Source organism: Lissotriton vulgaris, chromosome 6, assembly GCF_964263255.1.
Source record: "Lissotriton vulgaris chromosome 6, aLisVul1.2, whole genome shotgun sequence".
In the NCBI taxonomy this organism is placed as follows: domain Eukaryota; kingdom Metazoa; phylum Chordata; class Amphibia; order Caudata; family Salamandridae; genus Lissotriton; species Lissotriton vulgaris.
In genome coordinates this window covers 838124644-838136733 of record NC_141694.1, presented here as the reverse complement: position 1 = coordinate 838136733, position 12090 = coordinate 838124644, and the positions used below count along the sequence as shown (strand labels likewise).

General features: G+C 39.6%; 1 protein-coding gene across 1 annotated transcript in view; it reads right to left on the bottom strand.

The window, feature by feature from the left end:
* The window catches only part of LOC147708080 (potassium/sodium hyperpolarization-activated cyclic nucleotide-gated channel 1-like), a 1712518-nt gene that overhangs the window by 1398909 nt on the left and 301519 nt on the right, over positions 1 to 12090 (bottom strand). The window lies entirely within an intron of this gene.

Genomic DNA, 12090 nt, shown 5'->3' with positions numbered 1-12090 from the left:
GGCCCCAGGGGGCCGTTTTTGCTACAGGGCTGTTTTTTGCAGCATAGCTGCAAAAACGGCCCTGTAACAAAATCGGCAGAAATCCGGCCCTGGCAAAGAGCACGGTCGCACCCCAATCCCCCCCCTGGGGGGGAGGGGGAGGCCGGCCGAGCACTTTGCCAGGGCCGGTTTCGGTTCCCAGTCCGGCCCTGCTCGACACTGTGCACTGTAGTGCATTTGTTGCTGCGCTGAACCCCTTTGGATCTGTACCCCAATGAGTGAGTCTGCATCTTGAGTTTTCAGCTCAATGCTCTTTCCCTTACTATCGAGTCTAACACTGCCAAGTTCCCTCCTGTCTCCCCAAGGAATGCCCTACTGGCCGATGCCCCATCCTTCTACCAATGCCAGCGCTCCTTGGATCCCACCTGAAGTTAGAGAGGCTAAGGGTGACTTCCGTATGAGAGTTTACTCTTGGGTCTCACACCTTCGATACCCTCCATCTTCCTTTCACTTAACTGCTGCTCTCCACACACACTTCTAATCTTAGTGACAGTTTTCATGCTGCTCAGGCTTCTCTATGTTGGGTGAATCCGCCCCTCTGTTTATAGTGCTGTACGTGAATGCTGTGTCATTTTAAAGTAAGCCACATAAATTCCACGTTCAGTAGTGACAGAGGCATGCTCACGTTCTTCCACGTGGAAACGAAATGAAAATGAAATACATTTTAACAACAACGCTGCAGCTAAATCTGTAATTAATAAATTTCTGCCCGCACAAAGCACTTAATTATATGTCTGCGGCACAGCCAGACGGAGTTCAAAATCGAGGACCCCATATAAGAATGTCCTACCTTCTTTCTTCCCTAATCAGTAAATAGGAGATCATGTCAAAGTAACCCAGGCAATGATGTGAGTCAGACAGGGGATATTCTTCGAGCCTCAGACAGACGCCCAACCAACCCTCCTCCACTTAATAAACCATCAATATTGTGCTTCATTCTCTATTAAGAGAAGATATGCAGCACCAAACACAGCGTGTGCTTTTAGGTGATTCTAAAAGCACACGCTGTGTTTGGTGCTGCATTTCTTTTATTTTCTCGAGTGCGTCTGTGGGGCTCATTGTTTCCTTTTGTTTAAAGCATTCATGTTAATCGCAGCTCCTGATGGGCTCTGCCATTAACACGATTACTTAAACAAAAGCAAACAATGAGCCCCACAGACGCACTCGAGAAAACAAAAGTTTAAAATGCCCAATTTTCGCGCTGCAGTGGAGGCGCCAATGCCCTCGGGGATGTGTGTGCGCGCCACACGCACAGCACTGCGCGCTCGGGGGCACTGATGTACGCGCGCGCTCAGGCGCCCGGGTTCGAGGGAACACTGTTCGTGTCCCTTCCAGTTTTCTAGATAAACTGAGACAGCTGCTCTACGTAAATTCCTTTTGGTACTTTGTCTACATGGTGGTTATGAGGACAAAAAAATAAATAATAATAAAAAAAAAAAAAAAAAAGAAAACCTTTACAATGATATGTGGTCTAAATACTGCTAAACCCATAGCCATGACACGGGAGTATGTTTTGAACAGTTGAATCCTTAGACTGACCTGGCGTGGAAAATACACAAATAATATCTGTGTTACCTCAACCTTAGAAATTGTTTTTGGGTTTGGAAAGAGTGCAGAGATGTATGAATGAGTAAGTGTGTATGGTGTTTGGTGAGTGATAGACAGGGTGTTGTTCTTCACTGTATAAACACTTATTTTTTAAATATATTGTAAAGATGAAGGTATTTCTCACTGTATTTTAATACTGATTGGATTATAAGCTATGTTTATGAATTGATGAATACATAAGGAAAAGATTTAAAAAGAAGAAAAAAATATTTGATACACTACAGAAAAAGAAAAACTAATAAAATATGTAAAATGAGAGAACTAATTTTGTTGTATCTGTGTTAATATGAAGGCTAACTGGTTAAATTTATGAGCTATGCCACATAAGAAAGTACGAATTGACCACGGGGGAATTTCAGTATTTTTTCCTTAATGTCATGGCGAGTCGGGACAGCGTTTTGTACGGAGGATTACAGATAATAGCAGTCGTGCCATAGGTAAGAAACCTGTTGATGCACAGAGAGGCATTATATTTGATCTTGTTATCTTGAAGTATCTCAATAGTACTCTGTTATGACGGGTCGCTTTATTTATTTCGCAGAGCGTCTTTGAACATTTAAGCAGTTACTTTGGGATCTACTATTGAATACGACCTTAGGTGAGAGAAGAGCAATATGTTCTCTTTGCATATATCTATCTTGGAGTTCGTGTTATTCACGAAGGCTTTTATAACATTGCAGCTTCACCAGTATTAAGGAATTCATTGTCCGTCCCATCCTGATAAGAAATCAGCTTTGTGAAATGAAGGTAAATCTTGTAAAGGATGCAATACTTTTTATAAAGTTAAAAAAGAGATTACTTAACTCTTTGGACCTTAGTTGACATTTTGTTTACTTTTCAGTTGTTTCATTTAGGGAAGAATTAAGGACTTCAAGTAAGTTGTGGTTTCATCGAGTGTGATACACAGGTGTTGGTGATTGGGTCATGACACTAATTGGTTGGAGAAGTCTGGAATCTAGATATGAAAATAACATATTTTGATTGATTTGGTCTCATGATATATTTTCTTTTACAGCTGTACTCCTGAAGAAGAGACTAAGGTCTCGAAATGCATTGGGTGTGAAGTCAAAATGTATATTTTTGTATGTATGTAAAATATTGAATTGTATAACGCAACTGAAAAGTTTTTTCATGTAAAATACTTTAACAGTTTTGATGCAAAGATAAAGATAAATTTCATGAATAAGCAAATGAGAAAATGGATTGAACTTGTTTATTGTAAAAAATATTCCACACGTTGGTGCATGTTGTAGTCCTAGTCGCCCTTGTGGGGCTGGGCCTCCAAAATTAATTGTTTGATATGCTCAGTAGGCATTAACCACAACATTGCACACATATCAAAAAATAGAATCTGAGTGCGCTAGGTACATTTCTATTTCTTAAACCCATAGTCTAAATATAGAGGGCAAACCCCTTGAGAGGGTCAGTTCCTTCCCTTATCTAGACTAGAGTTTGATGATGGTTGTTCGTGGCTTACCTGTGTTAAAACAGAATAACCCAACATACACACGCTGTAGGCACCACTTTCTCACTTACCATGTCTATTGGTAAAAAGCCCATTGCTCCAATATTAGAGATATACAACCGCAAATGCCTGCCGATTTTAACATATGGAATGGGCATCTGGGGTTGTAGGGATGCTCATGCAATGCGGATAGAGGAGAGCAGTTTCAGCTGCCAAGTATAAGGGGTTCCCCCCTCATCTCCGCATTTCTACTTTCATCTGAAGCTAGGCGTGGACTATGTCCCAGACACAATTAATGCTGCCCCTTTAGCACTTTGGTGTTCAATCTGATCCAACAAAGAAGAACATTTTAATCTGGTTGTTATTAGAGACTTCCCTTGGCTCCAATATATTAAAACTTGCTTTTCGGCACTTGGCTGTGCCTCACTGTTTGAGCACCAAGAGTTAATTGGAAAAGGGGACAGAAAGTGGGTTCTGAATAGTTTTTGTAAGCACAAACAAACCTCTAGGGAAATATTGGAAGTGATTAAACGCTCAGTTAGAGATTATTGACTTATTCAAACGACCCCAACAATTGCTCCATATTTATTATATGTAAGTAACATCTAAGAAAGAAACCTGCTGAAAAGATTCTGACTGTGCTTTTATCGTTGGGTGATATGTTTCCCCCTCGGCCAGTATTCGCCTTACACTGTTGCCATCTGTCCATGTGATGAGCAATCGAGCCAAACTATTTTACATTTTGTCTTTTTTTGTCTATTTTATTTCCCCTTTACTAGGACGTTTTTATTACCGCTACTGCGCAGACAGAAATTTACCAAGTGTAAAGAAGCCCTTTCTACCTACAGCAATTTAATGATTGTAAGGTCTGCTTTGCAGTTGCAAGTTTTCTGAAGTGCACTTTAGCTAAGAGAAAGAGCATGCTGTTCTGATTTATAAGCACCCTAGTGATTTTATTATTAATTGCATTTGAAATGTCTTTTTGAAAGTCCATTGCTGATGTCAATCTTTACCAATTATTACGACAAAAAGTATTTTTGTGTTTTTTTAGATATCTCAGTTCTTGAAATGATTCTCTTATGCTCATCACTGATGCATATTTTTATGATTTTGATACTTTTGCCTCCTTGATGCTATCTCTGGATCCAGTATTTTTGCACTGTCACTTTATCTGCTGTTAAATTAGTTATGTTGCCTTGTCACCTTATTCATTGCATATCAAGACATCTGTGTTAATATTTTTTTTTAATGTGGCTGCTATTTTTTTATCACTTGTTGTCTATAATGTAGTATGTCTTTTTTGTTGTGGGTATCTTTTATGGTCTTTCCTCGTAAGATTGAATAAAGGCAACTTGAGTTAAACAATATTAAAATGTGAGCCAAAATTACTAAAAATACAAGATTAAATGGATAACATTTTGATTAAAAACATGTTAAAATTTAGGGGCTGATTACGAGTGCAGCATTCTTTGATCGCCGTACTCGCGGGGGCGCAGCAGTGGAAGTTCTGTGTCTGCCCAATTCAAAGGAGGCTTTTTGGACCATGCAATGCTGCACCAGGCAACTGTCATTCCCTGGCGGAGCCGCAGTGGACGGGCCTAAATAATATGCAAGGCTGGACCGCCGTGGTAAGCCGAGCATGTTATGAGTTACTCCTCCGCAGGCCTTTTCAAGGCAGGCTCACCGCCATCCAAAGGCTGGAGGAGGGGAAACAAAGGCCTTTGCTGCCATGGGGATGCATTCAGGGGGCACAACACGTGCCCCCGTGTTTGCATGCACACCAAGTTCCAGAACGGCTTGGACTTCTCAGTCCATACCGTGCTCAAACTTCTTTTGCTTTCCCATTGCGGTGCCCGTTTTCAGGGCTTTGTTGTAGGGACTGCAAAAGAAAGGACCGCAAAAGTCAGCCAGAATTGAGGTGTACTTATAATCTAGTGGGCGGTCCCTGCACGACTTTGGTGGTGCTGAGGTGGCGCAGAGCTGGTACAACACTGCCAAAATCATAATCGGTCCCTATGTTTTTAATAAAACAACATTTGATTTATGTTTATGTTAAAAATAACAATTTTGCATGATGTCTGACTCATTCACAAATGTAAATGTAAGCCAGTCTGTTTATTGAAAAATGAATACTATAGGCATACATTTTTTTTAAAAAACGACAATACATCCCAAAAAACATTATTTTTATGCCCTTTGATATATCCAGATGATAAACCAATAGTGAACAGAAATAGAATACTTAACCCCTCCCATGCTCATGACAAGCTCAGCTTGTCATGAGCCACGGTGGCCGTGTGCTCATGACGAGCTAAGCTTGTCATAACGGCCACAACGCTCGCACGCAGGGCTAATTCCCTGCTGCTAATTCCCTGCTGTGCTGAACGTTCCACAGAAACAGGTGCGTCCGTGACGAGCTCAGCTCGTCAAGAGCACACGGCCACCGTGGCTCATGACGAGCTGAGCTCATCACGAACACGGGGTCCCTGTGCGTGCTCCGTCCTCCTCCCAGCACAGCGGGGGAATCAGCCCCGCAGGCAAGGGGTTAAAGGAACTTTTGCACATGGAATGTTCTGTCACAAACAAACCATATATTTTGTCCAACCTATTCCAAGGGCAATATTTAAAATGAACTTGGAATTTGAAGGATGGAAATTCCGTCACATATATGTTAGAGTATCCCATCTGCAAAACTCTAAATCAGGCAGAAAAATTTACTCATTTAGAAATATTTGAAATGCAACAAAGTGAAAATGTTATCAATTCTAAATTGCATTTTGATATTTATGTATATGAATCAATGTGTTTAAAAATGTACTGTAATGATGTACCACGTTTTGACTAAACTGAAAGCCTGAAGAAAAACAAAACTAAACATAAATTAAGATATTTTAGAGAAAAGATATTTTTATATCTGTTCTAAAGTGGATCAAACACGTATCAATTCCTTTGTATTTACTTATGCTGTTGAAGTAATTTAAAACTAAAACTAAATATTTATATTTTGAATTTCTTCAACAGCATAAGTAAATACATAGGCCTAATACATTAATAAGCAACTTAAGTAGTGAATCAAAAAAATTATTTTACCATTTAAAAATACTTACATTAATTGGAGTAAGTTTTACCGTTGTGAAGAGCTAAAAAAACAGGGTTTCAGTTTATACAAAAATTGGTACACCATTACAGTAAATAGTGTTGCTAGAATGTCAATTTACTTTGAAAAACACTAAGACGAGAGGCATTTGGCAAAACAGGAACAGTTTGTTTAATTGAACACTATGGCCGGGAGCAGTTTCAGAAGCGGGTTGAGGGCTGACTCAAAGTGTAATCATTGTGAGAGCCATTCTATGCATCTCTTGAAGCAACATAAAACAGTTATAAGATCAGTTTTATAGAGAGGAATGTGGGCCTAGTCATGGCATCATAAATTACTCCCATCTGATAACAAAAGCAGATGGGTCTCGACCTTGAGTGAGCACAATGAGGGCCAGTGGGTAACTGTAGTATTCATATTATAACTATCAATGTTTGTTTAAGAATGATATAGAACCTTATCTCTAGGGGATTCTAATGGAATCTTCTCTGTGTGGGGAGATTCTCACTTTGTCAGTTGTTGGTACTTGAATTGCCTGTAAGATGAGTCTCTGCCCTGGAGTCCAGTTATTTGAATAAATCATCTTAAATAATTTTGATATCATTCATCATTACGACATCATTTTTGTGGCGACGATTTCTGGACTCCACATGGACCTACGTGTATTTTTCTGCCGTTTTCATTGGAAGCAACAAGCAAAACTTTACCTGGAAAAGACGCTGTAGATCCTGGCGCTTGTGATGATATTTCGCATTGCCAACATTCCTGACGAGTGGGTGTCTGCTTCAGCGGAGGAACTGCAGCGCCAGCGGATACAAGTCTGAGCGTCCCTCTCTCATTTCGTCAACACACGGAGTTCCAGTAGGCCACGAGTGTGTGTTGCTTTGGGCGGACATAAATAAAGACTGTTTTTAAACAATTGGGGGCAGAGCGATTCTACGGACGATCGAGTGGGGCTGGAACGCATAGTTGCTGGTGTGCGTTTCAGCAACTGTAATTACGTTAACCAACGTAAGGGACCTAAGCGACGTGTTCACGTCACGGAGTGCAGCGTTTGGGCACGGATTAGTTCCACTGTTGAAACGCAAACGCTACTCTACATTCTATGTTCTGATTTACCTTGTGGAACAGCTGTCATTGTTCCTTGACGTTCTCTAAAGGTTCCACAACGTTCTTCTTACTGAAATAACGTCATAAAGTCTTATTGACTCATAATATAGACTGGAGCATTTTCTCACAATAGAAACCTCACAATTGACTCAAATAAAAGTTTTCAGAGGGCATATTGAACATTTCATTGTGGATCTCCAGTCTAATACCATTTTCACACAGTGACTATACATAGACATTAATTAATTTAATCCAACTGATGACAATGCAAGCTGTTTCCCCTCTTTCAACATTTTTAGAAGCAGCTGGTGATCCACTGATAAAATAGAGGAAATGGTTTGACGGATTCGAAACGTACCTGGGTGCAATTGGCGCAATGAAATTTCGCGCAGAACGAAAAAAGTACATTTTATTGCACTCATTAGGTTATGAAGGAAGGGAAATATTAAAGCATCTGCCAAACCCTGTCAAAGTTGAAGGTGTTCCTCTTGATGAGTATCAAGAAACGATTAAGAAATTGCAGATTAGATTTGATGTACAACCGAGCTTAGTGGTGCTCCGTCATAAGTTTTGTTTACGGGGTCAAAATTGCGGTGAAGATGTTGACAGCTTCATTACTGCCTTGAGGAATCTTACATCTGACTGTCAGTTCGAAAATTTTACTGAACCACTTGTACGTGATCAGTTCATTGCTAAATGCACAGACAAAGCCATTAAACAGAAACTTTTGACTTTAGGAAATCCTACTCTAGAAGAGACGATACGAATGGTGAAAAGCATTGAAACTTCTCAGATTTCTGTAAAAGAGTTGGAGGAAAAGAAGGATGAACAAATTTCAGCCATGAAAGTGAAGGACAATAAGACTGTTTATAATAGATTTTCGGATAGCCAACAACCTGCAGTCAAACCCAATTCATTCTTTTCAATGACTAATATATGTTTTAGGTGTGGTTATAAGCCACATAGTGTAAATGGAAAATGTCCAGCAAGATTCGTAACTTGTAAGATCTGTAACAAAGTTGACACTTTGCGAAAGTGTGTCAAACAAATAGGACCAAGTCATTTCTAAAACTTTTCCCGGTCAAATGTGTAGTGGATGAAGAAACCTTCCAAAGTGACGAAAATTGTGCCACTAAAGAACTTAGAAATATGGTTGTCGTAGTTCTAGATGATGGTATTGTAGTGAGAGACCCTGATTTATGTGTTGATCCTTATGTAAACATTCAGGTTGGGGATCGCGTTCGTAACCTTCTAGTTGATTCGGGAGCAAGGATCTCTATGATCACTTTAGACCTCTACCATGCTACATGGCTAAATAGAATTCTTTTACCACCAGATCGCAAAGCAGTTTCTTATGAAGGGAGAGAAATAGGTGTGTCAGGGTACATTGAAGAGGTTATGGAATTTGAAGGTAGGAACATTTTCGGTAAGATTTATGTGGCACACAAGGGGTTGAACATTTTGGGTTGGTTCCACGAAGGGTTGTTTGGGATGGTTCTTAGGCCGGTTACAAAGAACCAAGTGTTGGCTGTGAGAGATAGTCCTGGGATTGAAAATGTAATTAATGATTATCCACATGTATTTTCAGGGGAATTGGGGAAGATTTCCAACTTCCAACATAAAATTATTGTGAAATATGGAGCTTGTCCTGTAAAGCACAAACTAAGAAGCGTGCCTTTCAGTGTTAGACAAGACCTTGAGAAAGAACTTGAAACATTATGCCAGAAAGGAATTATTGAGCCTGTGGAGTCATCTCTGTCGCTTTCTCCCTTGGTAGTAGCGAGAAAACAAAATGGGGAACAAAGAGTTTGTGTAGACCTTCGTTGCCTCAACAATGAGATTTGGGTTGATTCATTTCCCCTCTCAAACATTAACGAGTTGTTGTCAAGTTTAAAAGATGCAAAAGTTTTCTCCAAGCTAGATTTGGCATCAGCTAACCATCAGGTAGAGTTAACACCAGAATCTAGACCATTGACTGCCTTTATTTCTCCTTTTGGGACATACCAATATGTACGTATGCCGTTTGAGCTTGCCTCGGCGGCATCCGTTTTTCAACGGCTTATGTCTAACATGTTAAAAGGTATCGATGGTCTTTCTGTTTTCCAGGATGATGTTCTCACTTTCGCACCTGATGTATGTACACATGACACGATTTTGAGAGAAGTGTTGTCTAGGTTTCAATTGAATGGGGTGGTTTTGAGGAGAGATAAATGTGTTTTTGGAGTGAAAGAAGTTGAGTACTTAGGGCACTTAGTAAATGAAAAAGGTATTCTTCCTAAACATAGTTTGGTGGAGTCTATTGTGAGTGCAAAAGCTCCTGCTGATAAAAGTGCGTTGAAATCCCTTCTAGGATTATGCTAATTTTATTCTTGTTTTATATACAATTTTGCAAGCAAGTTGAGACCACTGTCACGCATGTTGTTGAGAGGTGTAGAGTTCAAATGGGATACTGAATGTCAAAGCGTGTTTGATTGGGTGAAACGTGTTGATGCATCTAATGTTGGTCTTGGGGCTATTCTTTCTCAAGAAAAGAATGGTGAGTTTAATACTATTGGTTATGCTTCCAGAGTTTTGTCTCAAACTGAAGAAAAGTATTCAGTTATCGAAAAGGAATTATTAGCCCGTTGGTGGGCTGTCTTGAAGTTTAATCATTTTTTATGGGGAAGGAAGTTCTGTCTCAGAGCAGATCATAAACACCTAATTTACATTCTCAGTGGGAAAAATGTCAGAGGTTTTACTCCGAGGATTGCATGCTTATCATCCAAACTTTTGCAGTTTGATTTCTCTGTTCATTATATTCCAGGGAGCAAAAATGGGTGTGCTGATTTTCTATATCGCTCTTCTTGCATTCATGAGGAATTTGAAAGTAGTGATGAAGCTGATAAGGGACAATTTCTTGTTGCTGCAGTAGATCTAACTCAGTTATGTGCTGTGTCTGAAGATGAGTGGCGTGAAGCTCTTAAGAACGATGTGTCTTTGAAACAAGTCGTGAAGTTCATTGAGGAAGGGTGGCCTAAAGAAAGGAATCTTAATTTTGAATTTAAAACATATTTACAAGTAGCTGATGAGCTTACCCTTGAAAGTGGGTTGGTTTTGAGAGCTGATAGGTTAATTCCCCCTGTGGCTTTAAGGAAAAGATTAATACATTTTGCGCATGAAGGTCATTTGGGTGCGACGTTAACTAAAAAAGGGTTCGGCTTTCGTTTTGGTGGCCGAACATGGACAAAGAGATTGATGACTTTGTTAAATCTTGTGTAGTTTGTTCTAGTTGTGATACAACTTTGAAAGTAAGGACTCACTCCACCCTTGTCACCGATTGAATTGCCTTTTGGTCCATGAAAAAAGTTAGGCTTAGATATTGTGGGCCCATTTCATGTGTTGGATGTGTCATCTAGGTATGCTTTGGTCTTTATGGATTACTATTCTAAATGGCCGGAGGTTAGGTTTGTGAAAGAGGTGTCTGCAAAGGTTGTGGTGGATTTCCTTAGTGATGTTTCTTTGAAAGAGGGTTTTCCAGAATATTTGGTAACAGACAATGGGACGCAATTTGTTGCTTCAGAAGTTGAGGATTATTTGGTCAAGTGTGGTATCAAACATCTCAAAAGTTCTTTGTATCACCCACACACGAATGGTTTGGTGGAGCGTATGAATAGAGTTTTGGGTGAATGTATACAATGGTCTTTGCATAATAAATGTGTTGTGAGCAGTTCTGTGAGAAGTATGCTATGGTTTTATAGAACAACTCCTCACTCAACTACGGGAGTGTCGCCTTTTGAACTTTTACGTGGTTGTAAGGCTTCCACGTTGTCATGTCCGGGTTGGATGAGTAGGCGGATCAAAGGAAAAAGAAGAATGATGATGAGGTCAGGAAGCGAGTGGAAGGGGTGCAATGTAAGCAGAAGATATATTTTGATAAGAGAAGGAATGTGAAGGATGTGAACATTTCTCCTGGGGATTTTGTACATATTAAGAAACCTATACATGTTAAGAAAGGTTTCTCTAAATTTGGTCCTTCGATCAGAGTCAGTGATGTCAGGAAAAACTCTGTAAAATTAGTTAATGGGCATTGGTGGAATAAGAATCATTTAGTGAAAAGCCATGTGCCTGATGATAAGAGTCATTTGTTAGATAACCAACAAGCGGAAAAAGTTCTTGACAAGAATGTTATTAGCAATGATGAAGATTGTGCGAGACCTTTTGTCTTGAGGCGTAGTACGCGTGAGGTAAAGATTCCTAATAGGTATAGATGTTAATTATTCAGTATTTGTTAAGAAAAGTTTTACTTATTGGAGTTTTTCTTCATTTTATTTTGTTTTTCTCTTTTCTTTTCTCGTTCTTCTTCTTATCTTTTGTTTTACTTTTCCATTTTTGTTTAAAGGGAAAACGTATGTAGTATTCATGTTACATCTATCAATGTTTGTTTAAGAATGCTATAGAACCTTATCTCTAGGGGATTCTAATGGAATCTTCTCTGTGTGGGGAGATTCTCACTTTGTCAGTTGTTGTTACTTGAATTGCCTGTAAGATGAGTCTCTGCCCTGAAGTCCAGTTATTTGAATAAATCATCTTAAATCCTTTTGGTGTCATTCATCATTACGACAGTAACATGTCCAGATGTCCAGCACAGACAGCACGTGATCACTGCATGTGCTATGTCCTGATTGGCGGAGTGTTCCTAACTTTATGTGGCATCTAACTTCATGGTGTTTTGGGAACGCAAGCTCAGTACTGTTCATCGTTTTCAACATTTTACATCTGGTTATTTGCAGCT